General features: G+C 47.8%; 1 long non-coding RNA gene across 3 annotated transcripts; it reads left to right on the plus strand.

Annotated features, from left to right (window-relative positions):
- The first annotated feature begins 234 nt into the window (after positions 1 to 234).
- LOC129060275 (uncharacterized) lies at positions 235 to 26,014 on the plus strand. 3 transcript variants are annotated; one of them, XR_008526854.1, is made up of 5 exons: positions 235 to 341; positions 4,933 to 5,207; positions 21,399 to 21,597; positions 24,002 to 24,240; positions 25,650 to 26,014. It is a non-coding gene; the product is annotated as an uncharacterized LOC129060275 (long non-coding RNA). The 3 variants fall into 3 exon arrangements; XR_008526855.1 differs by having other exon boundaries at positions 270 to 325; XR_008526856.1 differs by lacking the exons at positions 235 to 341; positions 4,933 to 5,207 and adding an exon at positions 17,814 to 17,957 and having other exon boundaries at positions 25,650 to 26,011.

The raw sequence follows: 26,014 nt of genomic DNA on the forward strand, positions 1-26,014 counted from the left end.
GAGCTTGGATGAAAGCAGGGAGACCAGTAAAGCATGGAAAGATGTCTTGGACCTGTGTGGACTAGGTGGATGGGTTGGAGAAGATCAGAGTGTCTGGTCATGGAGACGTTGTGAAATGGAGACGTCGTGAGGTGGAGACATTGTGAGGTGGCAGACGTTGTGAGGTGGGAGATGTTATGAGGTGGAGAGGTCGTGAGGTGGGGACGTCGTGAGGTGGAGACGTCATGAGGTGGAGACGTCGTGAGGTGGGGACGTCGTGAGGTGGGGACGTCGTGAGGTGGGGACGTCGTGAGGTGGAGAGGTCGTGAGGTGGAGACGTCGTGAGGTGGAGACGTCGTGAGGTGGGGACGTCGTGAGGTGGGGACGTCGTGAGGTGGAGAGGTTGTGAGGTGGAGACGTCGTGAGGTGGGGACGTCGTGAGGTGGAGAGGTTGTGAGGTGGAGACGTCGTGAGGTGGGGACGTCGTGAGGTGGGGACGTCGTGAGGTGGGAACGTCGTGAGGTGGAGAGGTTGAGGTGGAGACGTCATGAGGTGGAGACGTCGTTAGGTGGGGACGTCGTGAGGTGGGGAAGTCCTGAGGTGGAGACGTCGTGAGGTGGGGACGTCGTGAGGTGGGGACGTCGTGAGGTGGAGAGGTCGTGAGGTGGAGAGGTTGTGAGGTGGAGACATTGTGAGGTGGAGACGTTGTGAGGTGGAGAGGTTGTGAGGTGGGAGACTGGGCGGTTCCTCTTCACAAGACCACAAGGCTGGCTGTTGGCTCTCAGGGCACCATCTGCCGACGCAGGGGCTGACGCATCTTTACTTGGGAAGAAGGATACACTGTGAGGGGTGATGTGGGGGCTCAAAGGGGAAGGAAACACTGTCTCGAATGTCAAGGAGTTGATTATAATGTAGCAGAGCAATCAGAGATACGCTGAGGAGACTGTGAGACTGAGCCCAGGTCCCAGGGAGAGCCGTGACTGCAGGGCTGAGGGCGAGGGTGAGGGTCCGGACCATGTGGGTCTTTGTGGGTTGGGAAGGGGTGCTCACCTTTAAACAGCTTTATTGAGATATAATTCACAATACTATACAATTCCCCCATTTAATGTGTACAGTTCAATGGTTTTTGTTACATCGTTTTATTAACTTACGAAACATTTAGCAAAATATGGATAACAAAATTTGTCCTTTAAGACCATTTTTAAGTGTACAACTCTGTGGCATTAATTGCATTCACAACGTTGTGGAACCCACTATTTACTTCCAAGCCTTTTTCATCACCCCAAACAGCAGCTCTGTACCTATTAGGGAAGACCTCCCCACACCTTCCTCCTCGCAGCTGTGAGAACCTCGAGCCCACCTTCTCTGTCTCTGGATTTTAGATATTTCATCTGTGCTTGTTCTTTGGTGAGTGGCTTCCTTCACGGAGCATAAGGTCCTCAAGACTCACCCGTGTTGTGGGTGTTGTGGCAGGATGTCAGAATTTCCTACCTTTTGAAGGCAGAATGACATTCCTCTGTGTGTGGCCACATTCTTTGCCCATGGGTCCCTGGATGGACACCTGGGTTGTTTCCCCGCCTTGGCTGCTGAGGATGCTGCTGCTCTGAGCACTGGAAAGGCTTTAAAGCCACAGGAATGGAAAAAAGGAGTGTGTTCAGGGAAGCGTGGACAGATCGCCCGCTGGTGAGGCTCTGCGTTCAGGAACAGAGGGTGCTTCTCAGGTAGGAGGCAGGTGTGTGGGACAAGCTTCTGCAGTCCTGCAGGGAGTCTCTGCAAGGGCCTGTGGGAAGAAGGCCCTGGCAGGAGGCCCTGAGGCCTCAGGGAAGAACAGGAGGTGCCTGGAGCTTTCCTGCTGCCTGCACAGGCACAAGTCCCTCCCTCAATGTTGGGAGAGCAGGGGATCTGCACCTCCCTCCTTCCCCGCCCACTCTCTAGCCTCCTGTCTCCTATTCTCTGGTGCCCCCAGGCCTGGGGCTCTCAGTGTGTCCCTCCCCTCCCCTCGCCTCCACTCCCCTCCCCTCGCCTTCCCTTCCCTTCCCTTCTCTTTTTGAGAGTCTTGCTCTGTTGCCCAGGCTGGAGTCCAGTGGTGTGATCTCAGCTCACCACAACCTCCGCCTCCTGGGTTCAAGTGATTCTCCTATCTCAGCCTCCCGAGTAGCTGGGATTACAGGCACCCGCCACCATGCCCGGCTTATTTTTGCGTTTTTAGTAGAGATGGGGTTTTGCCATGTTGGCCAGGCTGGTCTCAAACTTCTGACCTCAGGTGATCTGCCTGCCTTGGCTTCCCAAAGTGCTGGGATTACAGGTGTAAGCCACCGAACCCAGCCTGGGTCTCCACTTTCATTGACCCATCCCTCTTGTACTTGGCTCAGAAGACCAGGATTGCCCCAGGAGTTCCTGCCACATCCCTCAGTGTCCTGTCCCCGTCTTCTCTTCCTCTGCCCATGTGACAGGGCTCGTGTGTCAACCACGGTCCTGGGGTCCTGGCTTTCCCACCATCACTCCGTGTCCACTACGGTCTTGGGGTCCTGGCTGTCCCACCATCACTCTGAGTCCACTACGGTCTTGGGGTCCTGGCTGTCCCACCATCACTCTGAGTCCAGGGCTTTTTGCTGTCTGTCAGAAGGATTTATGGGTGTAGGGGTGAAGGGACAGGGTGTGACACGGATGTCGCTAAAGGGAAGGAGATACGTCGCAAGTCCCACAGCTGTTCCCAGGGGCTGGGAGGGCATATGCTTCCTTTAACAGGTGCGTAGTTCACTCTTAATGCCCACTGTGCCTCGTCAATCCTATAAAAAGGCAGTTATCCTCTTAAAGACACTCTTGGAAGTGTGGGGCTGTCCCACTGGCCTCCCTCCTACTCTGAGATGGGATTTTCCGGGTGGCTTCCTCCGCAGGAGTGATTCTGCTCGTGCGGTTTTGCACATTCAGAAAAGTGTGTCTGTAACAGGCTCCACTCCTCTGGCCCCAGAATCTTAACTCCAGCTGTCGCCTGAGGCCTGCTAGTGGACCGTAAAGAACACCTGTGGGGTTACTGCTCTCAAGACTTAAAGACAAGCAGGGAGGAGATGGTGGCTCTCACACACTGTGACAGGGAGCCACCTGCCGCTTACCGAAAGCCAACCTGAGCACCGTGTCCACACACCCAGCTCCAGGGATTGTGTGTAGCAACAATACTTGCTTTCCATCATCCCTCAAGAGGGACTTGGTGCTGTCTGTTTCCTCATCTGCCTTTTGTCTAATCTGTTGGGCACCTTGGTGTCTCCACAGCTCCCGTCTGAGGTCACTCTGGGGTGGATCCAGCAGCAGTGAGACCCTGGGGATGGCGGTGCACAGCGTGACTTAGCCCTGGGGTGCACATAACCCTGTGGCAGCTTGGCCCCAGGGGCAGGGGGCAAGGAAACCTAGGACCAGGGGGCGGGGTGGAGGTAACTTGGAACCGGGGGTGGGGGGTGGAGGTAACTTAGATTCAGGGGTGGGGGGTGGAGGTAACTTAGGCTCAGGGGTGGGGGGTGGAGGTAACTTAGATTCAGGGGTGGGGGTGGAGGTAACTTAGATTCAGGGGTGAGGGGTGGAGGTAACTTAGATTCAGGGGTGGGGGGTGGAGGTAACTTAGATTCAGGGGTGGGGGGTGGAGGTAACAGGCTCAGGGGTGGGGGGTGGAGGTAACTTAGGCTCAGGGGTAGGGGGTGGAGGTAACTTAGATTCAGGGGTGGGGGGTGGAGGTAACTTAGGCTCGGGGGTGGGGGGTGGAGGTAACTTAGATTCGGGGGTGGGGGGTGGAGGTAACTTAGGCTCAGGGGTGGGGGGTGGAGGTAACTTAGATTCAGGGGTGGGGGGTGGAGGTAACTTAGGCTCAGGGGTGGGGGGTGGAGGTAACTTAGGCTCAGGGGTGGGGGGTGGAGGTAACTTAGATTCAGGGGTGGGGGGTGGAGGTAACTTAGATTCAGGGGTGGGGGGTGGAGGTAACTTAGGCTCAGGGGTGGGGGGTGGAGGTAACTTAGGCTCAGGGGTGGGAGGTGGAGGTAACTTAGATTCAGGGGTGGGGGGTGGATGTAACTTGGGCCCAGGGGTGGGAGGTAGAGGTAACTTGGACCCAGTGGTAGGGGGTGGAGGTAACTTGGACCCAAGAGTTGGGGGTAGAGGTAACTTGGTTCCAGGGCTGGGGGTGTCACAGCAGCCCAGGCTCTGGGGAATGGTGGGGCAGGTGCAGCAGCTACTCAGGCCCCAGGCGTGGGGCATGACGGCAGCCCCTTCTTTCAGGGAAGCGCAGCGGTGTGGACTCTGAACAGCTCTCTTTATTGTGCAGAGCCTCGCTGACTAACACAGAGGTGCCTGTGGTGAAGGCTGTGGGTTCTGCAGGGGTGATGGGGACCACCAGGATCCTGCTCACCTTTTCCCTGCAGGGAGAAATCTCTCTGAGAGGACCCCTCCTCCTTGGAGCAGCACAGCTCAGCTCCAAGCTGCTCCCCATGGGGGAATGGGGTGGCAGAGCCAGAGTGGCATCTCTGGTTTCTGCTCTCCACAAAGTTTCTGCAGCTTCTCTGCTGTCTTGGAGCTCTCCCAGCATGGTTTTCATAGTGTGTAGTGTCTTTGTGTTGTTTTGTTGTTTTGTGGGGGGGAAAAGCACTGAGATCTCCTAGTCCACCATCTTGCTGATGTCACCTTGGGAATGGTTTTATACTTTACTAAGGGACAGTCCACAGGGTGGATTTTAATAACAAGGGCCCCAACTTGTATTCAAACTAATGCTTGATTGATTTCAAAGTGCCTTGTGTATGACTTTGCAGGAAGCTGATATCTTGCTAAGGGAGGCACATTGTAGCTGTGGGGTTCCCCCTTTAGTACTTGCTTCCAAAGTGTATTACTATGCCTCTGATGTGTCTTCCACAGGCCCCAGTTGAGTAAGTGTGCAGTTGAGTAAGTGTGCCTGTATCACTTGTTACTTTAAAGGTCTCACCCCAGCCTCTACGATGTTCTCAGGAAGCCAATAGAACATGCCTGGATTTAGCATCTGCTTCATCAAGGCTCCAAAGCACTAGAATAACAGGCAGGTGTTTAAAGCAAAGTCCCTGGCCTTGAGTAACCTACAGCCTGGTAGGAAACAGAAACACATGCTCTGTACAGCATGGAATTGTGAGCAAAGTCCCATGGAGACAGGAGGGGAGAATGACAGGCTGGAGGCAGAAACTGCAGAGACTGGCTCCACATAGCTGCTGTGAGAAACGGTAAGTCACTCGTATGGCTATATGAGTGAGCTATACAGAGTGCGGGCACCTCAGAAAGGGTCCCTGAAGTAAGACAGTCCAGAATTAGGCTCTGGGATTCAGGGCAGGGCTGACGCTCACAAAAGGCAGAGCCTTCCTGGGCATCTGGACCGTGTCCAGCCTCTCACTGCGGTGCTAGGAAGTGCCAGACCGATGTCTGGGAAAGTGCCACCAGGTTTTTAGAAAGCTCACTGGAACCCTGCTTCCATCATTGCTTCTCTGTAAACTCCTCTCTGTCTACACGTGTAATCCAATCACTTCTACAAGGTTCTCTGTAAAGGAAAAGCATCACAGGGAACCAAGCACCCCACCATGCCTACGCTCCCCCGTGGTAAACGTGGGGAACACGTCTGCCCCGACTTCCATGCCGAAGGGTGGCAGGGAGACGCAGCCTCCTTGGCATGAACAGGTCATGGGGCTACCTGGAAAGGGTCTTCTCGGCTTGCAGAACCGGGAGGGTCCTTCCGGGGCTCCAGGTCTGATGTGGGTATGCTCAACATCATCGTAAAATGATGAGACGAACTGCTAAGCGGCTGCAGCCGGGAAAATGTATTAACAGTTGGAGGCAGAAAATCACAAAGTGTGAATCTTCAATGAAGGGGCAAACTTTTCCTACTAAAAATCATTATTCCTGCTATGCAGCACAGCTCAGCAAAGAACAGGAGGGCAGAACACAGGCTGAAACATTATCATCGTTTCAGACAGATCCTGGAAATGGAGCTGATGAGATCTGTGTTCTTGAGGAACCACACCAGAGGCGCTAGGACCCTCTGAAATCACGTTAAAGAGCTCTGAACTCTAGGCTGCTGCAGGCCCAGCCATCCCAGGAACTGAAGTCACCAGCGCTGTACCCTGCCTCTGGGGCCCTAGTCATGGCTGCACCCTGCTGTCCCTGGAGCCGTACCGCCATGGTGTTCTGACATGCCTGGGCATGAGTGGCGGTAGCCCTGTCCCTCCTAGGCCTGAGCCACAACAGCAGTGCTCTACCCCAGGGGCTTCCATTGCCACTGTGCCCTGACATCCTTAGGATCCAAGTCGCTGTGGCACCTCTTGGGGTTGCAGCCACTGGCATGCCGCTGACATCCACTGACACCTTCATCCCCAGGGCTGAGCTGCTGCTTACCCTACTCCCTGGAGCCCGAGCCACTGCCATGCCTCATCTCCCCAGGCCCAAGCTATTGAGGTGCATCCTAGAATCATTGACCCCAGCTCTGTGAGCAGTCTGCACATGGCCATGCCTTAGCAGGTGCACCAGTGCCATAGGACCCATGGATGCACAGCAGTTCTGTAATCCCCTGAGTCCCATACTTGGCTCTGTAGCTGTTCTGAGCATCTGTATCCTGAAATCTAGCACTGCTATGGCTGCCCGCAGACTGTGCCAGGCCAGAACCAAGAGGAATCTCCTGCAGGGGAAAGGCCCTCCTAGGGCCTGAGCCATAACAGTGCTGTACCACCCCAGGGGCCTCAGTTGCCACTGTTCCTTGACATCCTTAAGACCCAAGTCACTGTGGTACCCCTTTTCCTGGGGCTGCGTCCACTGACATGACACCGAGATGCCACTGACCGAGATGCACTTTCATCCCCAGCTGCTGCTTACCCTTCCCCCTGGGGCCTGAGCCACTGCCACACCCCATCTCTCCAGGCCCAAGATATTGTGCCCCAAGAGGACACTAGCAGCTTTTGTCACCAAAGATCCCAACAGCCCTTGCTGCCACCACCACCACTTCAAATGGCCTTGGTCACCAAGGATCCCCACAGTCTTTACCTCCTCTAGCCTCGAGGCTGATGGAGGTAAATAGAGACTGCGCACTGCATTCCGTGGAGCCAGAGCTGCCACACCCCACCTGACTGGGCACCTTATGCTTACCTCCTGGTGAAAGTCTTTCCTCATCAAAGCTATTCTGTAAAGTCTGGAAGAGGTGACTGCTTCTTCAAGTGCTCAGACATCAACACAAGGCTGCAAAAGTCATGGAAAATTAAGGAAACATGACATCACCAAAAGAACAAATAATTCTCCAGTAACTGATTACAAAGAAATGGAGATCTAGGAATTATCTGGAAAGAAATTCAAAATTATTATTTGAAGGAAGCTTAGTAAGATACAAGAGAACATAGATAAACAACTCAATGAAATCAGGAAAACAACATATGAATAAAACAGGAAATTCAACAAAGAGATAAAAATCATGAAAAAGAACCAAACAAATTCTGGGGTTGAAAAATATAATGAATAAAATGAAAAATGCAATGGAGAGTTTCAACCTTCCCAACAGAGTGGAAGAAAGAATCTGTGAACATGAAGATGTGTCTTTGGAAATTGCCCAGTTAGAGGTGAAAGAGAAAATGAATAAAAAAGAGTAAAGAAAGCTGTCCGGGTGCAGTGGCACACGCCTGTAATCCCAGCACTTTGGGAGGCTGAGGTGGGGGGAATTATCAAGATCAGCCTGGCCAACACAGTGAAAATCCATCTCTACCAAAAAATACAAAAATTAGCTGGGTATGATGGTGCATGCCTGTAGTCTCAGCTACTCCGGAGGCTGAGGTGGGAGAATTGCTTGAACTAGGGAGGAGGAGGTTGCAGTGAGCCTCGGTTGTGCCACTGTACTCCAGCTTGGGCAACAGAGTGAGACTCTGTCAAAAAAAAAAAAAAAAAAAAAGAAAAGAAAGAATAAAGAAAGCCTATGGGACTTATGGGACACCATTAAAGGACCCGATATGTGCATTATTGGACTCTCAGAAAAAGAAGACAGAGAGAAAGAAACAGAAAGCTTATTTTAGAAAATAATTGCTGCAAACTTCCCAAATCTTGGGAGAGATATGGACATCTAGACCCCAAGCAGGTTAAACCCAAAGAAATTTTCCCCAAGACACATTATAATCAAATTATCAAGTCAAAGACAAAGAGAGAATTTTGTAAGCCGCAATAGAAAAGTGACATGTGTTAGTCTGTTTGTGTTGCTATAAAGGAACAACTGATGCAGGGTAATTTATTTCCTTAAAAAACAGGTTTCTCTGGCTCACAGTTCTGCAGGCTGTATAAGAAGCTTGGCACCAACATCTGCTCTGGTGAGGGCCTCAAGCTGCTTCCACTCATGGTGGAAAGCAAAGAGGAGCTGGCATATGCAGCAACCACATGGCGAGAGAGAGGGGAGGGAGGTCCAGACTCCTTTTAAACAACCAGTTTTCATGGGAACTAATAAAGCAAGACCTTATTCATTACCATGAGGACAACACCAAGCCTTTTATAAGAAATCCACCTCCATGATCCAAACACCTCCCATTAGGCCCCACCTCCAACACTGGAAGTCAAATTTCAACATGACAATTGTGGGTGGGTGAGTGAGACAAATCAAACTATAGCACCTACCTTACAAGAAACACTAAAGGGAGTTATTCATTGGAAACAAAAATACTAACTACTAATATAAACCATATGAAAATATAAAATTCACTGGTAAAGGTAAATATATAGTCAAATTCAAATATTCTAATACTGTAATGATGATCTGTAAATCTCTTTTAACTCTAGTATAAAGGTTAAAGACAAAAATATTAAAGCTAACAATAGCTTAGTTAAATATTCAATAATTAATAAAATTAAAGATAACTATGAAATATTTCCTTAATGGATACACTGTCTAAAGATTTTGCACTGTGTAAATTGTGAACTCACAAACATGTAAGGTAAGGAGGGAAGTGAAAGTATGGTTTCTGTATGTGATTGAAGATAAGCTGTTATCAGTTCCATATAGATTTGCACAATTAGGTTTTCTGTAAGACTCACAGTAACCACAAAGCAAAAACCTATAGTAGATACTCAACAGACAGAGAAAAGTAACAGCAAACCACTACAAAAATTTATTAAATCACAAAGGAAGGAGCAAGAGAAGAACAAAGGAAAAAGGAAGTACCAAACAGTCAGAAAACAATTAACAAAGTGGCAATAGTGAGTTCTTTTTTTTTCTTTTTATTTATTTATTTATTTATTTTTTATTATACTTTAAGTTTTAGGGTACACGTGCACAATGTGCAGGTTAGTTACATATGTATACATGTGCCATGTTGGTGTGCTGCACCCAGCAACTTGTCATTTAACATTAGGTATATCTCCTAATGCTATCCCTCCCCGCTCCCCCGAGTTCTTACCTATTAATAACTACTTTAAATGTAAATGGATTAAATTTTCTCATCAAAAGACATTCAGTGGCTGAATAAATAAAAATATCAGATCTAACTATGTGTTGCCTACAAGAAACTCATGTTAGCTTTAAGAATATGCATTGGCTGGAAGTGAAGGGATGGGAAAAAAATCCCATGCAAATGGCAACCGAGGGAGAGGCAAAGAAGGTCATTATATAATGATAAAAAAGTCACTTCATCAAGGAGCTATAGCAACAGTAAATATTTATGCACCAAATTTTGGAGCACCTAAATATATAAAGTCAATGTCAACAGAACTGGAAGGAGAAATAAACAGCAATATAATTACAGTAGTGGGACTTTAATACACTTTCAACAATGGATAAATCATCCAGACAGAAAATAAATCAGGAAACAGTCGATTTGAACAACACCATAGACCAAATGGACCTAACACACATGTTCAGAAGATTTCATCCAACCTACTAATTTTTGTATGCTAATTTTGTATTCTGCAACTTTACTGAATTAGTTTTCTAGTTGTAACAGGTTTTGTTTTTGGCAGTCTTTAGGGTTTTCATTATACAAGATTATGTCATCTGCAAACAGAGACAATTTAACTTCTTCCTTTCTGATTTAGATTATTTCTTTTTATTACCTAATTGCTCTGGCGAGGACTTCCAGTGCTATGTTAAATGGGAGTGGTAAGTGTAGGCCTCCTTATCTTGTTCCTTTATAGAAAAAGCTTTCAACTTTTCACTGTTGAGTATGATGTTAGCTGCGGGTTTCATATATGTGTGTGTTATCACACACACATACAATAGTAACTATATGAAGTGATGGATATGTTAATTGTCGTGTCATTTTACAATGTATATGTATATCAAACATTGTGTTACACGCCTTAAATACATACAATTTTTATTAGTCAATTATACCTCAATAAGGCTGAAAAAGAAAATCATCCCCATATTTATACTTTGTGTAAATTCAAATAGAGGGCTTATTTAAATTTATGTATTAACCATGTTGCTCATATAAATGACACCATTGAATCTTCTTAGGAAAGAAAATAGTTTGGGTATACTTTTCCAGTTGAAGCTGGATCCTCACCATCCTTCCACACTTTTTTACTCGATTTTCTGTATGATCTCTGCAAGGCATTTGTGTATCACTAGAGTGAGGGGCACTCATAAAAACCACTCAGGGTACCTGATGCCTGAAGGTAGCCAACTATGTCATTGGCTGTGTCCCTGTCCCATCAGCATGGCTCAGCACAGCCAGGACTGAAATCCAGCATGGCTTATGCCTAGGCTAAGACTTGGGCCATGCTTCTAATTATGGGCTTCCCTAGTACAGAGTGAATTGGGAAAACAAAAGGAAAAGGAACATATTTCCTAGGAGCATTCAGTTCTAAGCTAAAGATCATCTACTTTTCTTGGAGAGCGAGTTAAAAAACTGCCAAGGAGGAATAGCCACTTTTTGCTAGCTTTAGACTTGGATCTTCTCACAGAAGTCCATGACTTTGCTGAGTAATAACCTGGGAGAACTGGGAATTGTGGGAGCCCCCATCAGAACAAACATAGAGCCTTGTATGGCATCAAGATCTCTGGCAAGCTGGCCCAAGCCTACCTTTCCATGGTCTCCCTGGCCAGTCATTCCTTCCCACTCTAAGTCAGCTGCAGGGTGCTGCATGACTGCCTTCACCATGTGACATCATGTTTTCTGGTCTTTATTCTTGGTGTTCCTGCTGTCATGTCTGGAGGGCTTCTAGTCATCCTCCAAGGCCATCTCCACCTGCTGGCTCCCTCTGCGAACTGCCCCTTGCCTTCCTGCTGAGCCAAAGTCCCTCCTGTATGTTGCAGGGCTCTCTAAACATGCCTCTGGCTGTGCCCCCACCTGACCAAAGCTCTTAGAGGTCTTTCTTACTTATCTTGCATTCTTGACAAGGAGTTCAACATGCATGTGCTCCAGATACTGTACAAACACTGGGAGGCACAGAAATGTCTGAGGCTCCTTATGTTATTGATTCTTGGCCGCATTTTCTAGTTTGGTCTGTAAAGTTCCACTTATAAGAGGGAGGCACATATTGCTCAGTGGTGGGCCATCTTCTCGTCAAGAGTCACACAACACGGCGGGGTAATCTTGATGAAAAGTAAGAACAGGGGATATTGGCTATTGGCTAGAAGAAGTGGTGTGAACTTCCATCGCTCACAAGGCTTTATACCCAGGAATGCCGTCGGGTTGCCCACAGTACATATACCTGGATAATCCACAGCAGGGTGAGGGCGCTTCTGCCTCAGTGGGCAACAGTGGAATAAGCACTAGAGACTGGCTTGGCTGCTGAGTGTCTGTGTGACCTTGAGGAAGTCCTTCAGCCTTTCTTGGCCTCAGTCCCCCCATCTGTTAAGTGAGGGTAAAAGATTTGAGGACCTTCAAGTTCCCTTCTTGCTATAATGTTTGATTGCTGTTGCTTAGGATTTTGGCAAGTAATCATGTGAGGATTGAAAGCACTTTAGTCTTGAGAGCTGTACATAGTGCTCCAACACCCCAAAGTGCTCTAAAAATTTCCACTCTTTGGATCTGGATCAAACCCCGAAATATTCTATAACCTGCTCCTCAAAGTGTGGTCTGAGAAGCAGCAGCATCACTGGGAACTTCTCGGAAATGCAGAATCTTTGTCCCACCCAGAACTCCTGCATCAGAATCCGCAGTTAAACGACACCCCAGGTGGTTTGTGTGCATGCTAACCCCCAAGGAAGGTCACAGATGAGAACTTTATTTTTCTATCACTTGTCTGTACATCTTTGATCTTTGCTGCTGCTGTTACTGTGGTTTGAGCCCAAGGCTGGATTTGGGTCAGAATGATCATGACGAGCTTCAGCCTACATGAAGGAGGAAGTGACTATGCTCCTTCCTTTGCAGGCCACGGGAAGTCAGGGGAGAAGTGAACATGGAGGACAGTCTAGGGGAGAAGGAAAGGCAGTGAGATGTCCCAACAAACACTGTGCAATCGCCAGTGTGTATGAGTGTGTGTGTGTGAGTCTGCATATGGATGTGTGACAGTACACTTGTGCGAGTGTGTCTGAGTATGTGTTATGTGCATGTATGAGTGTATATGTGACTGTATCTGACCATGTGTATGTGAGGGTGTGCATGTATGAGCGTATGGGCATATGTTCATGTGAGCGCATAAGTGTGTGTGTGAATGCATGCACGTGTGAGTGTTATGAGTGTGACCATGTGAACGTGCATGTGTGAACATGATTGTATGTCTGAGTGTGTAAGAGCATGTGTGTGTACTTGTGAGTGCAAGCATGTGAGTGTCCACTGTGTGAATGTGCAAGTATGTGTGCACACATGTGAGTGTATATATGTGTGTGTGTACAGGTGAGTGTAAATATGTGGGTGTATGCCATGAGTGTGTGCACATGTGAATGTAAGCATGTATATGTGTGAGTGTATGTGCATGTGACTGTGAGTGTATAAGTGTATGTGTGTGCTAACATGTGTGGGAATTTGTGTGGTACAGCTGTGTGTGTTAGTGTGAGATTGTGTGTGCATATGTTCATGTGTGAATGTTTGTGTGTGTACAGGTGTGAGCTTGTGTGCATGTAAGTGTGAATGTGTAAGTGTGCATGTTGTGTGTGCATGTGTGTGAGTGTGAGCGTGCATGTGTATATATGTGTGAGCCTGTGTGCATTTGTGTGCATGTGTGTATGCATGTGAATATGTGAGTGTGCATATGTGACCTGTGCAAATGTGTGTGTGCATATGAGTGTGCATGTGTGAGTGTATGCATGTGTGAGTGTGTGTGTATGAGTGGCAGGGGCATAAGGGTGGGGCAATGGAACTAGTAATAATAAGTAGTTACCATGTGTTGAGAATCACTGCCAGCCAGCCACCAAGCCAAGCACTTAGCATGAGTCATTGTCTTATTCCTTTTTCCCGGTCAGTGGAGGGACTGTGAGTTAGTGGACAGTGCTGGACTTTGCCTTGGGGCAATCACTTAGCCACACTGCCCAAATTTTTCCCATACCAGTAGCAGAGGATTCTTACGAGGATTAAATGAATTAATCCAGGAAAACCCCTTAACTAAGAGCCTCACATTTTAAGTCTTCAATAGGTGCTATAATTATTCAATTCTTAAGGAAATCCTGAAGTGGTTATTGTTATCTTTATTTCATAGTTGAGGAAAATGAGGCTCAGAGAGATTAAGTAACTTTACCCAAAGCCACACAGCTAGGATGAGGAGGAGTGGGGATTTGAACTCAGTCCATGTGACTGTAAAGCTACAGTCCTTCCATAATTTTCTCTGAGGAGGTCTATCTCTGCATCTGTATCTTCATCTCTATCTGTAATCTCTGTATCTGTATCTATGTCTGTAACTGTATCTGTAACTGTATCTGCATCTATCTGTAGCTGCATCTCTACTGTATCTATCTGTATCTGCGTCTATATATCTCTGTCTCTGTAATTGTATCTGCATCTGCATATGTATCTGTATCTATCTCTGTATCTGTATCTGCATCTGTATATGTATCTATCTTTGTATCTGTATCTATGTCTGCATCTGTGTCTGTCTCTGTATCTGCATCTGTATTTGCATCTATCTCTGTATCTGTATCTATCTCTGTATCTGTATCTGCATCTGTATCTGTATCTATCTCTGTATCTCTGTCTGCATCTGTATCTGTATCTGCATCTGTATTTGCATCTATCTCTGTATCTGCATCTGCATCTGTATCTGTATCTATCTCTGTATCTGTATCTGCATCTGTATTTGCATCTATCTCTGTATCTGCATCTGCATCTGTATCTGTATCTATCTCTGTATCTATGTCTGCATCTGTATCTGTATCTGCATCTGTATTTGCATCTATCTCTGTATCTGCATCTGCATCTGTATCTGTATCTATCTCTGTATCTGTATCTGCATCTGTATTTGCATCTATCTCTGTATCTGCATCTGCATCTGTATCTGTATCTATCTCTGTATCTATGTCTGCATCTGTATCTGTATCTGCATCTGCATCTGTATTTGCATCTATCTCTGTATCTGTATCTATCTCTGTATCTGTATCTGCATCTGTATCTGTATCTATCTCTGTATCTATGTCTGCCTCTGTATCTGCATCTGTATCTGTATCTATCTCTGTATCTATGTCTGCATCTGTATCTGTATCTTCATCTGCATCTGTATTTGCATCTATCTCTGTATCTGTATCTATCTCTGTATCTGCATCTGCATCTGTATCTGTATCTATCTCTGTATCTATGTCTGCATCTGTATCTGTATCTTCATCTGCATCTGTATTTGCATCTATCTCTGTATCTGTATCTATCTCTGCATCTGCATCTGCATCTGTATCTGTATCTATCTCTGTATCTATGTCTGCATCTGCATCTGTATCTGTGTCTATCTCTGTATCTATGTCTGCATCTTTATCTTTATCTGTATCTGCATCTACATCTGTATTTGCATCTATCTCTGTGTCTGCATCTGCATCTGTATCTATCTCTGTATCTCTGCATTTGTATCTGTATCTGCATCTGTATTTGTATCTTTTTCTGTATCTGTATCTATCTCTGTATCTATGTCTGCATCTGTATCTGTATCTGTGTCTGCATCTGCATCTGTATTTGCATCTATCTCTGTATCTGTATCTATCTCTGTATCTGTATCTGCATTGTATCTGTATCTGTCTCTGTATCTATGTTTGCATCTGTATCTGTGCCTGCATCTGTATTTGCATCTATCTCTGTGTCTGTATCTATCTCTGTATCTGCATCTGAATCTGTATCTGTATCTATCTCTGTATCTATGTTTGCATCTGTGTCTGTATCTGCATCTGCATTTGCATCTTTTTCTGTATCTGTATCTATCTCTGTATCTGCATCTGAATCTGTATCTGTATCTATCTCTGTATCTATGTCTGCATCTGTATCTGTATCTGCATCTACATCTGTATTTGCATCTATCTCTGTATCTGCATCTGTATCTGCATCTATCTCTGTATCTGTATCTGTCTCTGTATCTGCATGTGCATCATCTGTATTTGCATCTATCTCTGTATCTATATCTATCTGTATCTGTATCTGCATCTGTATTTGCATCTATCTCTATATCCATATCTATCACTGTATCTGCATCTGTATCCCAGCTTCTCTTCCTAAGCGCCCAACAGCAGAATCGTCTGCTTCTCCTTGTTCCTATCTCTCTGAAACTTGGCTACCCTCGGCTCTCCCCAGGGATGATGTCTTTGTTGCTGATCCCAAGAGTGGGTCTCTTCTTCTGTACCTGCCTCCATTTCCTTGGGGGTTAACTGGGGCAGAATCACAGGGACTGGTCCCTGGGTTATCAAATGGTAACCGGGCATCAACAACAAAGCAAGTAGGATGAATAGTGCCGAGCCCATGATGAAGAATGTCATCAGGCTTTCAGGTGTCTTCTCTGTGTATTGGGAGAGTGTCTGGCTCCAGGAGCACTGATGCTTTGAAGGCTTCTATTTTTAGGCAGCCTACTGCCTGTGAGGTCTAAAACCATCAGCGCTGAGCTCCTGGCCATCTGAGACCCCAAGTGGCCTGGGCAGTGACTTCTGCATAGGAGATCTGAACACAGCTGTACCTGGGAGTTAGGGCTCCTTTGGTCCAAATGAATGGGGAAGAAGGAGAGACTGTATTCTGAATGACCTCATCCTGCTACCAACCTTTAGCCTCCAAAGAGAAAGCTGACGTCTGCTCATATTTGCAATCATTTTTCCTCTTTCTTGCAAAATGGCCCCTTCTGCTGGGAGAGCATTTGGCAGGCAGCCCGCTGCGGGCTTGCCAAGGCACGGTTTCATCATTGAGAGTATTTCTCAGTGCCCAGCGAGGGGGCAGTGAGGGAGTGGCCCCTCGTGAGTGCCTCCCTGGGGGTAATTCCAGTACACTGGGTACCTCTTGAGGTGCCTCCTCCAGTCCTGGGTGAGAGGAGACGATGTCAGAGACGAGGGCACCTGGTGCAGCTCTGCAAACACTGCAGAAGCAGCAAAGAGCTGGCCCCTGTCCAGTCATGAAAAGGGTTCTCAGGGAGATCACTACCAGGCTTGTCTCTGTAGATAAGTGAAAATCACGGTCATGCCCACTGAGCAGATATGCCCTGGCACGAAATGGGGAGGGAGGCAGGGCAGGGACGGGAACAGGAAAGGCCCCAGGGCCAGCACCAGGGTGGCATGGCAGAGCTCTGGTCCTCAGGAGACTGCAGAGGTCTGGGTCCTCTGTCCAGGAGGGGTGAGGTAGAGATGCACACCGAAATGGTGGCATCGCACAGGAGCCAGGCAGCTTTGCAAGGTCGTAACGACAGTCGCGCGTGGCTGCTGACAGGAATCACAGTGGAATTCACATTCTGAGTAACAGTTCCAATTTTGTAAGTGCATTTCTCCTGCAGGCTGGCTCCCTCTGCATGCCCTATAAATAGTGAGTTGTTAAGCATGTCACTCTGCTCTGTCGCACAGGTCCCTGCTGCTGACACAGGCATGCAGTGAGGAAGGGTCAGCTACACACCTTCCCGGAGATGCCCGGTGTCAGAATTCACTCTCCAGTCTTCTCTGTCACTGTCACCACAGCGATGACGTCGTCACAGTCATCTTTCTTTTTACTGGAGGCACTGTCCTTCCCATTCCAGGCAAGGGACACTTCCCCACATCTCTTCCTTACTCCACCCAAGATGGGCATCATCACCCACTTCAGTCTACACATTGAAGATCAGGTGTTCTCAAAGACAATGATCAATTAACCCCAGGAGCTTGCAGACATCAGCACGTATTTACTGAGTGTTGAATAGTTAAGATAGGGGGCTAATTAATAAGGGTGCCTCATTCTTACATATTTGCAATTGTATATCTCATCTTCATTTAGAATCTCTTTGGGAAAAAAAATTCACCATGACCATATGTAGAATGTTGAAAGCTTTGGGTCATATTTTTATTTAGCGAAAAGAATATAGAACATTCTTATCCAGTCACCTGTCGTAAGATTAAGAAAACATGCTCCACCCTGCTGTGGCTCAATTTCAGCAGTATTGATTTTATTACTCATACTTTATAAATGAGAATGCTATTCTTAAAGAATGCAAACATTTGCTTTGTTGTGCTATTGTCTCAGCCCTGCATAAACCTCTCACTCTTAATATATGCCCATCGATTATTATTCTTGTCATTATTTCACAACAGGAGGCATTTTAATGATGATTTACAGGGTTACATATTGTTGGACCATAAACTTCTGTTTGCAATTAAAAAAAAGTTAAATGCAAACTTCAACTTGAAAATGACTCTTAGGTTTAGCATGATGATAAAATGCAAAGGGTGCTGCCTGCCCTTCCAGAGGCCATCAGACACCTGCAAGGCTTCCTGGCAGACAGGGATTGTTGTCTTTGCTCCCCAGGGCTGACCCTGACTTTGGAGGGCTTTGCCTTATCTGTTGTCTGGACCGTGCCACCCTCAGCCCTCACAAGTGATCCTTCCTGAACAAGCTGCCTGGTGCAGCTCGCTGGCGCCTCTGGTGGCTGCACCTGGGAGGCCAGCCCTGGTAAGCCGTGGGGACATGGTTTTTGCCAATTCAGCTAACACAGGCTCTTCATGTTATGGCCTGCTGTCCTCTGATGGTGCTGCACGAGTCCTTGCACTCAGAATGACACAAGAAAACCCACAGGGAAACGAGCTATGGCCCCAGACCAACCTGCTTGAATTCCAGCTCAGATACATCCATTTCCACATCTGTAAAATGGGATTCCCAGCAAGGACCTTGCAGGGTCACTCTGACACGTGCATGACACCAGGCAGACCTTGCAGGGTCACTCTGACACGTGCATGACACCAGGCAGGAACACTTGTGGTCAGGGCTGCCCAACAGACAAGAGGTGCTCCCGGTGTGTGGGGGCTGCTGGTAGATTGTCCTCCATCCCCCTCGGAACCTCAGACCTCCCCACCACCCCTCGCCTACTCCACGCACAGAGGCCTGTCCCTCGGGGAGCTTGCCAGCCTCTGGGCAAGGGGGCCAGGCCCACCTTCTGGGTGCTGCCTCCCTCATGCTCAGAGTCACTTTCCTTTTCTGAGGTTGTTGCTCCTTCCAATACCTTCATCACTGCCTTGACTTTTGTACCCTGGGGCTTTGTGAGGAGAGGATGCAATTTCCCAAAGCTTTTCAGAGTAAACAACTCAAAATAGATCAAGGTCCATCCTTGGCTTTTTTATTTTTTTATTTTTTTTTGACAGAGTCTCCCCAGGCTGGAGTGCAGTGGCATGATCTTGGCTCCCTGCAACCTCTGCCTCCCAGGATCAAGTGATTCTCCTGCCTCAGCCTCCCGAATAGCTGGGACTACAGGCACGTGCCACCACGCCTGGCTAATTTTTGTATTTTTAGTAGAGTTGGGGTTTCACCGTGTTGGCCAGGATGGTCTCAATCTCTTGACCTCATGATCTGCCCGCCTCGGACTCCCAAAGTGCTGCTATTACAGGTGTGAGCCATTGCACCTGGCCCATCCTTAGCTTTTTATCCTTATCCAGAACTGCCATGGTCCCTGGACTCCTTCAGCTTGGGGGGTACCTGCCCGGCACAAACTCCCGGCAGTGCTGCCCTGTGGGGGCAGCTGGTGGCCCCGTCTGGCCTGACCTGCACCTTCTGCCCACGTGCACATCTCAGTGGTGGCCTCCTCTGCTCTCTGCACTCTGCACCCTTGGGTGTCCAGAGCTGACTGTCATCCTGAGACAGAATCCGGCCCTGTTCACAGGCCCCTGGGAAAACCACACACACAGGTTACCCCAGGAGCTTGCAGACTTCATAGACACAGCGGAGGAGGCTTCCGGGGCTCATTAGCTTCACCTGTGCTCCCCTTCCATCGTGGTCTCCACAGTGTGGCCCTGACTGCATCCTCGACCCCAGGCACTCGCCAAGGATTTTTGGGGAAGCAAGTACAGCTCCTTTCTAAGAGCAATTCTGTGCCGTGAATTCCCTGACATTTCCCCAGTCTGCTGCATGCACAGTGGCCACTCTGTCTCCTCGCAGAGTCGGGGTGGACCTTCTAGTCCAGGCCCCTTGCTCCCCTCACACTTGTGGCTGTGGTTTTGTGTGTGTGTGGCAGAAGGGCACATTTCACACAAGCAGGCAAGAATATGAACCTATGAGTTGACACATTTAGAGCTGTGTCTGCTTTCTTCAAAAGCTGTCTCCTGTGGGGTCCGCTCTAAGGAAGGGAGATCTCTTGGTTGTGTAGCTCCAAATCCCTTCGTTGCGTCCTCTTCCTTCTTCGTTCCCGACCCCGGGGCAACAGCTTGTCCTTGGTAAGCATCATTCTCTGGGTGCAGCCCTGCCCTTACCGTGCTGCCATTCTCTCTCCTTTCTCTTCTGTTCAGTTCCAGCTTCAGCACCATCTCTTCAGGAAGGCCTTCCTGAATGATCCCCCATTATGCTAGCTTTTAATTTATTAGGATAAAGACTAAGATGCTGTCACAGAAACCTTCACATGTGGCTGCTTAAGTAAAAACAGGAGTCATCTCTCTTCTACATCATGCTACGGAGGCTCTGCTCCTTCAGGACAGGCAGGGCTCCAGGATCTCCCAAATAGGGCTTCTGTCCCAGGTCCAGCGCGCTTATTCCTAACAATTTCCTGGCCATAGGAAATGGAGCAAGAGAAGAAGGGGACACACGAAGAAACCCCAAAAACAAACAATGGCCTATTAAGTTAGTGATACAGAGGTTGCCATTTTGCTTCCTTTCATAGCCCATTGGTGCAAGTTGCATGGCCAAACCTAGCTACCCAGGAGGCTGGGAATGCAATCTCTGGTTAGGCAGTCCTCAGCTAAGACTGGAGGTTATGAGGGAAATCCTATTATTAAAAGGAAAGGGAGGTGGATATTGAGGACCATACACAGTCCCTGCTACACGACCTGAGTGGTTCTTGCTCAATACACTATTGCACAGAGGGCGAGAGCATGAGAACATGTCCCAGGGTTTCAGGATGCACCATTAGGCTTTCTTCTCTCTCCAAAAGAAAAACTGGCTCCACCGTACTTTCTCCTGGACAGGCTAACCAGCTAACGGGCCTTGCCGGATCTCCTTCTGCTGGAGTGGGCAGGAGCTCCCCTCGGGTGGCCTTGTCTGTAGCATGGCTCTCTGGTTGCCCATGGCCCAGAGGAGGTGCAGCTGGTGCTCTCTTGGACCTTGTTGCAGATGCTTGGAAGCCACTGACTGTGGCTAGATCCTAGCAAGGGTTCTGAGCTGGACGCCACCCAGGCCTTGGCTGACTTCTGCTTTAGAGTTCTCCCCATGAGGCCCTCCTCATCCTTGTTGCCTTCCCTATTCTCCCTCTGGGACCTGTCATGGCCCTGTGAGCAAATGTCCCGACAGCCTCTGGTTGGACCTGTTCATCTGTCCAGCTCCCTGGGCGGTCTGCCTCCAGCCATCACCATTCTAAGAATGTCAGCATGTTTCAATAAACAGAAACTCTCATGTCCCCTGGGGAGGATGCTACGCCTGCCTTAGGTCCAGCCCCACTGAGAGCAGAGACCAAGATGAGGGTTTGGGGAACATATTTATGAGGGAGGTGACCCCAGAAATCAGGAGCAAGGGTGGAGGAGCATGAGACTTGGGAGGAAGAGCTGGGGAGGTCACTAGGGTTCCTGCTGAAGGCAGTCGGGGCTTTGCTTGGAGAAGCCAGGAATGATTCCCAGAACTGCCTCCAGAAGGAAGGGAGGCAGGGGCACTGATCCACAGCTACCCTCCTCTTTAGGTAGAGGGGAACCCCTGGGTGTTAGTTTCCTCTTGTTTTCATGTGTAGCTTGCTTCAGGCAAAAGAGCAGAGAGGGCCCAGCAGACCTGGTGGAGGGCGAGCGGCCTGGTGCTGTCCAGCACAGCCTCGTGGAATCAGAGGTGCCCAGCGTGACTTATTGTAGTAATTAAGCTGAATGTGATTCTTTTAATGAGAGAAGTTGATGTTTAGAAGTTGCCAACCCGTTTGCTCGTCCCCTGCAGCATCAGATCCTGCTGAGAGCCCAGCGAAGGGGAATGCAGAAACACACCCATAACAGCGCAGGTCACAACGGGTGGCAGGCAGTGAGATGGTTCAACAGATTTCTGCAGGACCTGACGTGGATGGAAGCTGGTCCAGGCGGCAGAGTGGGGGAAGCACAGCCTTGGACGGAACCGGAGACTGGGTGTGGCTACTTCCCAGGTGGGGGCAGATCTGAGCTGCAGGTGTGGCCACAGGTGTGGCGGGAGCAGCGGGTGGAAACAGAGTAGCCAGTCTGTCTTGGGGATACTCATGGCTCTTCCCCTGGCCTGTGGGTCTGCCTCCCATCCCCGGCCCACTGCCAGCTCCATGTGAAATGCAGGTGGCAGGTTTGCAGGAACAGGATTTTTACCATAGACATGGACAGACTTCCTGTGGAATTTCAGGATGCCTTTCCCAGCCTGGTATTTTTGGGACCCCAGTTTCATGGGTGAGCTCCTTGTGGGCCAGTCATTAAGCGCCACACTTGCACACAAAGTACCTGGTTAACCAATCATCCTGTTTAGGGGACAAATGGCAGGAAAACAGGTCTGTGTCCAGGTAAAACCCCCATTTGCCTTCCTAGAAGTCCACCTAGTTCTCTGTCTTAAGTATTAATGACATAGAATCATAGAATCTTCAATACATGAAGAAGACCTACTAGCAGCACAAAAGAGGAAGATCAGAATAAATAAGGATAACTACCCCAGATAGAAAAGAAACAATTCTGGGATCGTAAATTAATTTCAAAATGAAATATTTTGAAGTATTCTTCCAGCACACACTGCATTTAAAAAAAAGAACAGATATTATGAAACCCTGAGAAAGAATATTCAGAAATAAAAACAAAAGGATTATAAAACAAATCAAAGAGGAGTTGGGAGGTAAGTTGAGGAAATTTCCAGAACACAGAGTAAAATAGGAACTATGAGAAAAATGACAAAAAACATAAAAGATCAATTCAGGAAAGAAAAATATCAGACTGCAATATTTCTTGAAAGAACAGAGAAAAAATGGACAAGAAAATTATCAAAGAAGTAATATATGAAAATTTCAAGACCTGAACAGAGACACAAATTTTCAAAATAACAGGAACTCAGTGAGTGACCAGCATGATAAGTGAAAAAAGACCTGCATATCTTGATGAAATTTTAGAAAACTAAAGATAAAGAAAAGCATGGAGGACCTTCCAAGGAGGGGGAATCGGGCCATCCACAAAGGGATGAAATTCAGATTAGAGCCAGTGTTTTCATAAGCAGCCACATCAAGGTCAAGTATGATTCAGCACAAGGGCAAGGTGAACGCATTTTGTTTCTGATAGGCCTTTGCTGAAAATGCTACCTGAGGATATATTCCAGAAAGTCAATAAAGATAAGGTAAGGCAAACAAGAAACAGAGGCACTACCCTGGGAGTCCAGTGAAAATGCCTTCAAGAATGATGTTACACTGCAGCCTCAGAGAGCAACAGAGCCCAGTCAGCACAAGAAGTCAGTGAGCATTAAGAGAACCCCATAAAACAAAACTGGATTATGTCATAGATTGAAAAAGGAGCTGGGAGATAGTAGTGGCGTGTGGAAGAAGAAATGCTTCTTCTCTAACATAGTAAGGTCTGTCAGTTGGGGAGCTTTTGGCTGCAAGTAACACATCATCTGCCTGAGGGTGGCTTAATCCATGAGCGCATTTATTATTCACCTAACAGAACTCCAGAGACAGGTCATCTCTGAGTTGGCTCAGAAGCTCAAAGACATCATCAAGGACCTGGCTATTTCCACTGCACTGTTTGGCCATTCTCAGCACGAGGACCTTTTGTTCTCCAGCTTGTCACCTCATGATGAGCAGGTGGCTCTCATATTTTCAGGCACATTGTACCCACACTGCATTCAAAGGCAAGAAAGGAGCAATGAGGGTGGGTGGAGAAGGTCTTTCCTCTTGTCACAAAGGAAAAACTTCCAGAACTTTCCGGCAGACCTTTTCTTACATCTGTTTGGCCACAGGAGGGTCCTATGTGCACCTCCGGCTGCCAGATGGGATGGGAAGGTGCGTATCTGGCAAAATGAAGCAGAATGGTTACGATTGGCTTCAACTTAAAATAAATGGGTGATGAGGCCCCAACCCAGGACATCTTGTCCAGCTGGCATGGAGTGGCACTTGGGCATGTGTGGTCATATAAAGTTTCCTGGGTGATGCTAATCGGTAGAGTTGAGACCCACTGACTGGACTATTTGTGACTCCTGAGGCTGGCATATTGTCACCTGAACATGTCAAGTTCTGTTTAGCCAGAAGGAAGAGGGAGGGCATACCAGCTAGGCAGGACTAATAATAACGTCTAGGAAAAGCCCCAAAACAGTACAAAAAAGCCATGTTCCAGGTAGGAAGACAATACCGAGAAACCTGGTGGAGCACAAGAAGAGAGAATCCATTCAACTCTGATGCTGGGAACCTTCTCCCTTGAGTGGCAGAAGATCTTAACATTGGACCTATAGAGAATAAAATTTTACTGTACTACTTGGCCCTGGAAGGAACAGTTTTATACAGTCATAATCACATAAATGCATTCATTCTTTTTAAAAAATTATTTTTCTTTTAGAATCAACCTAGGAATAAAGCCCGGAAGACTTGGTAATGGCTTCAAGATAGAACGCTGTTGTTATGATTCCCCACAATGAAAAGGTAAAGCGATCACTGATGGAAGTAGGGTGGGAGAAGGAGAGCCAGGACGGCAGAGGAAGACTGCTTTACTGCTACCCTGATGTACGTGGTGGAAAGCCAAGAGATACCTTCAATGTCCGGTGGAAGAAAGGGAAAATATCATCTAAATTTGCAAAGGTAAGCAATAGAAAAAAAATAACACAGCTGGCACCTATTGTTCAAGGGGTAGCAAGAAGTGTGTAAGTGAGGAAAGCTTCACCTTCCTAGCCTCAGTCAACAGACAGTTTCTAAAGCGGAGACATAGGTCTTGTAGTGAACAGGACAGACAAGCTTCTGCTGTGTAACAACCTCCAAAGTCTCAGTCACAGAACAAGACGTATTTAGCAACACAACGAAGCATATTTCTAGCTCCTGTTAATGGTGAGACAGTGACCCCAGGCCTGGGGGTGGGGGTGGGTGGTGGTGCAGGCCCTGGCAGTGGTTTCTGGCTTCAAGGGAGCCACAGGAAGCAGCTTCGGCTGCATTTAGGATCTGAGCTGCTCAAGTAGGAGGTTTGGGGTCTTGGCAGAAATCCAGGAACAGAGTGTGTGACTTGGTCTCCCTTCTTCTACACGACTCCTTGGATTCTTTGGCATCTTGGCCAGCCGTACCTTGGCCACCAATGGAGGTGGCTCTGCAAACTCTGGCTAGAGGGACAAATATGGCCTAAGAATGGTTTTTACATTTTTAAGTGGTTGAAAAAAATCAAATGAGGAATGATATTTCATGACATGTGAAAAGTATGTGAAATTCAAATGTCAGTGTTCACAAATAAAGTTTGATTGGAACACAGCCACGCTCACCCCGTTCCACGTTGTCTGTGGCAAAGGTGAATGGCCACGACAGGAACCACATGGCCCAGAAAGCCTAAACTATTCCTGTCTGTCCCTTTACAGAAAAAGTTCACCCATCCTTGACCTAGATGCATTTTAGAGGTTAGGATCTGCTCTGTGGTTCCATTCACATCTGGAGTCACTCATTCATTCATTCATTCATGCACTTAGCAAATGTTCGATTAGCACTTACCTGGTGAGAGAATATGTCCCCGAGGGCTGCTGAGGATATGAAGGTCAGAAAGGTGTGTTTCCCATCCTCAAGGACAGTAAGTACAAATCACATTCAAGTCCCACTCTGCAGACGAAAGTCAGGGGCTCTTGCTACATTTTCGCTACTGCAAGAGGGTCCTATAGCTGTCCGTTTGGATCTGTAGAGTAAATTCAGTTTGATATTAGGCCTTTCTCAAAGGCAGGCATCAGCCCTAGGGTGGAGTGGGATAGAAATTTCCTCTAAAGGTCTCAGGAGCCCAGAGTTTGCTGTGTGGAGTGTGCCTCGAGGGTCCTGGTCTGCCTGTCACCTCCCTAGGGAGCTCCTGAACTCATGAAATATGGCCAGCAAAATAGTCCTCAGGGCCCAGCCTCTCTTCAGTGCACAGGCATAACTTGGTTTATAAATATTACATGGAGTTGTTCATGCACAGCTCGGGGAGAATAGGCCCCCATTGTCGGGCTCTGTCCATGGCCTTGTATTAATTAACTCTGATTTTGCAGGGAACGGACCGGCAACCGTGCACCCTGAGGGCTGTGATCTTATCGGGATTGGGTGAGCTCACAGGCTCGTGGCAGGGATGGAGGGAACGGGGAACGGAGGCATCCGGCTGCCATACCTGGGTCTTCTCGGGGCCTGGACCTGCCGCACTTCTCTGGCGAGGGGCTTTCACAGTCTCCTCGTCCACCCCTTTGGTGATCCTCCTCATGGGCTAGGGTCACCGTACTGGGTACACACCTTCCCAAACTGATCTTCCTCATGGGCCAGGGTCGCCGTGCCTGGGCGCCAACCTTCCCAAACTGGAACATCTCCAATGATTCCCCTTTCCTTAAAAGAGTTTTGAAGATCAATAAAACATATTTTTAAA

This window comes from Pongo abelii, chromosome 6 (genome assembly GCF_028885655.2).
Source record: "Pongo abelii isolate AG06213 chromosome 6, NHGRI_mPonAbe1-v2.0_pri, whole genome shotgun sequence".
Lineage (NCBI taxonomy): Eukaryota > Metazoa > Chordata > Mammalia > Primates > Hominidae > Pongo > Pongo abelii.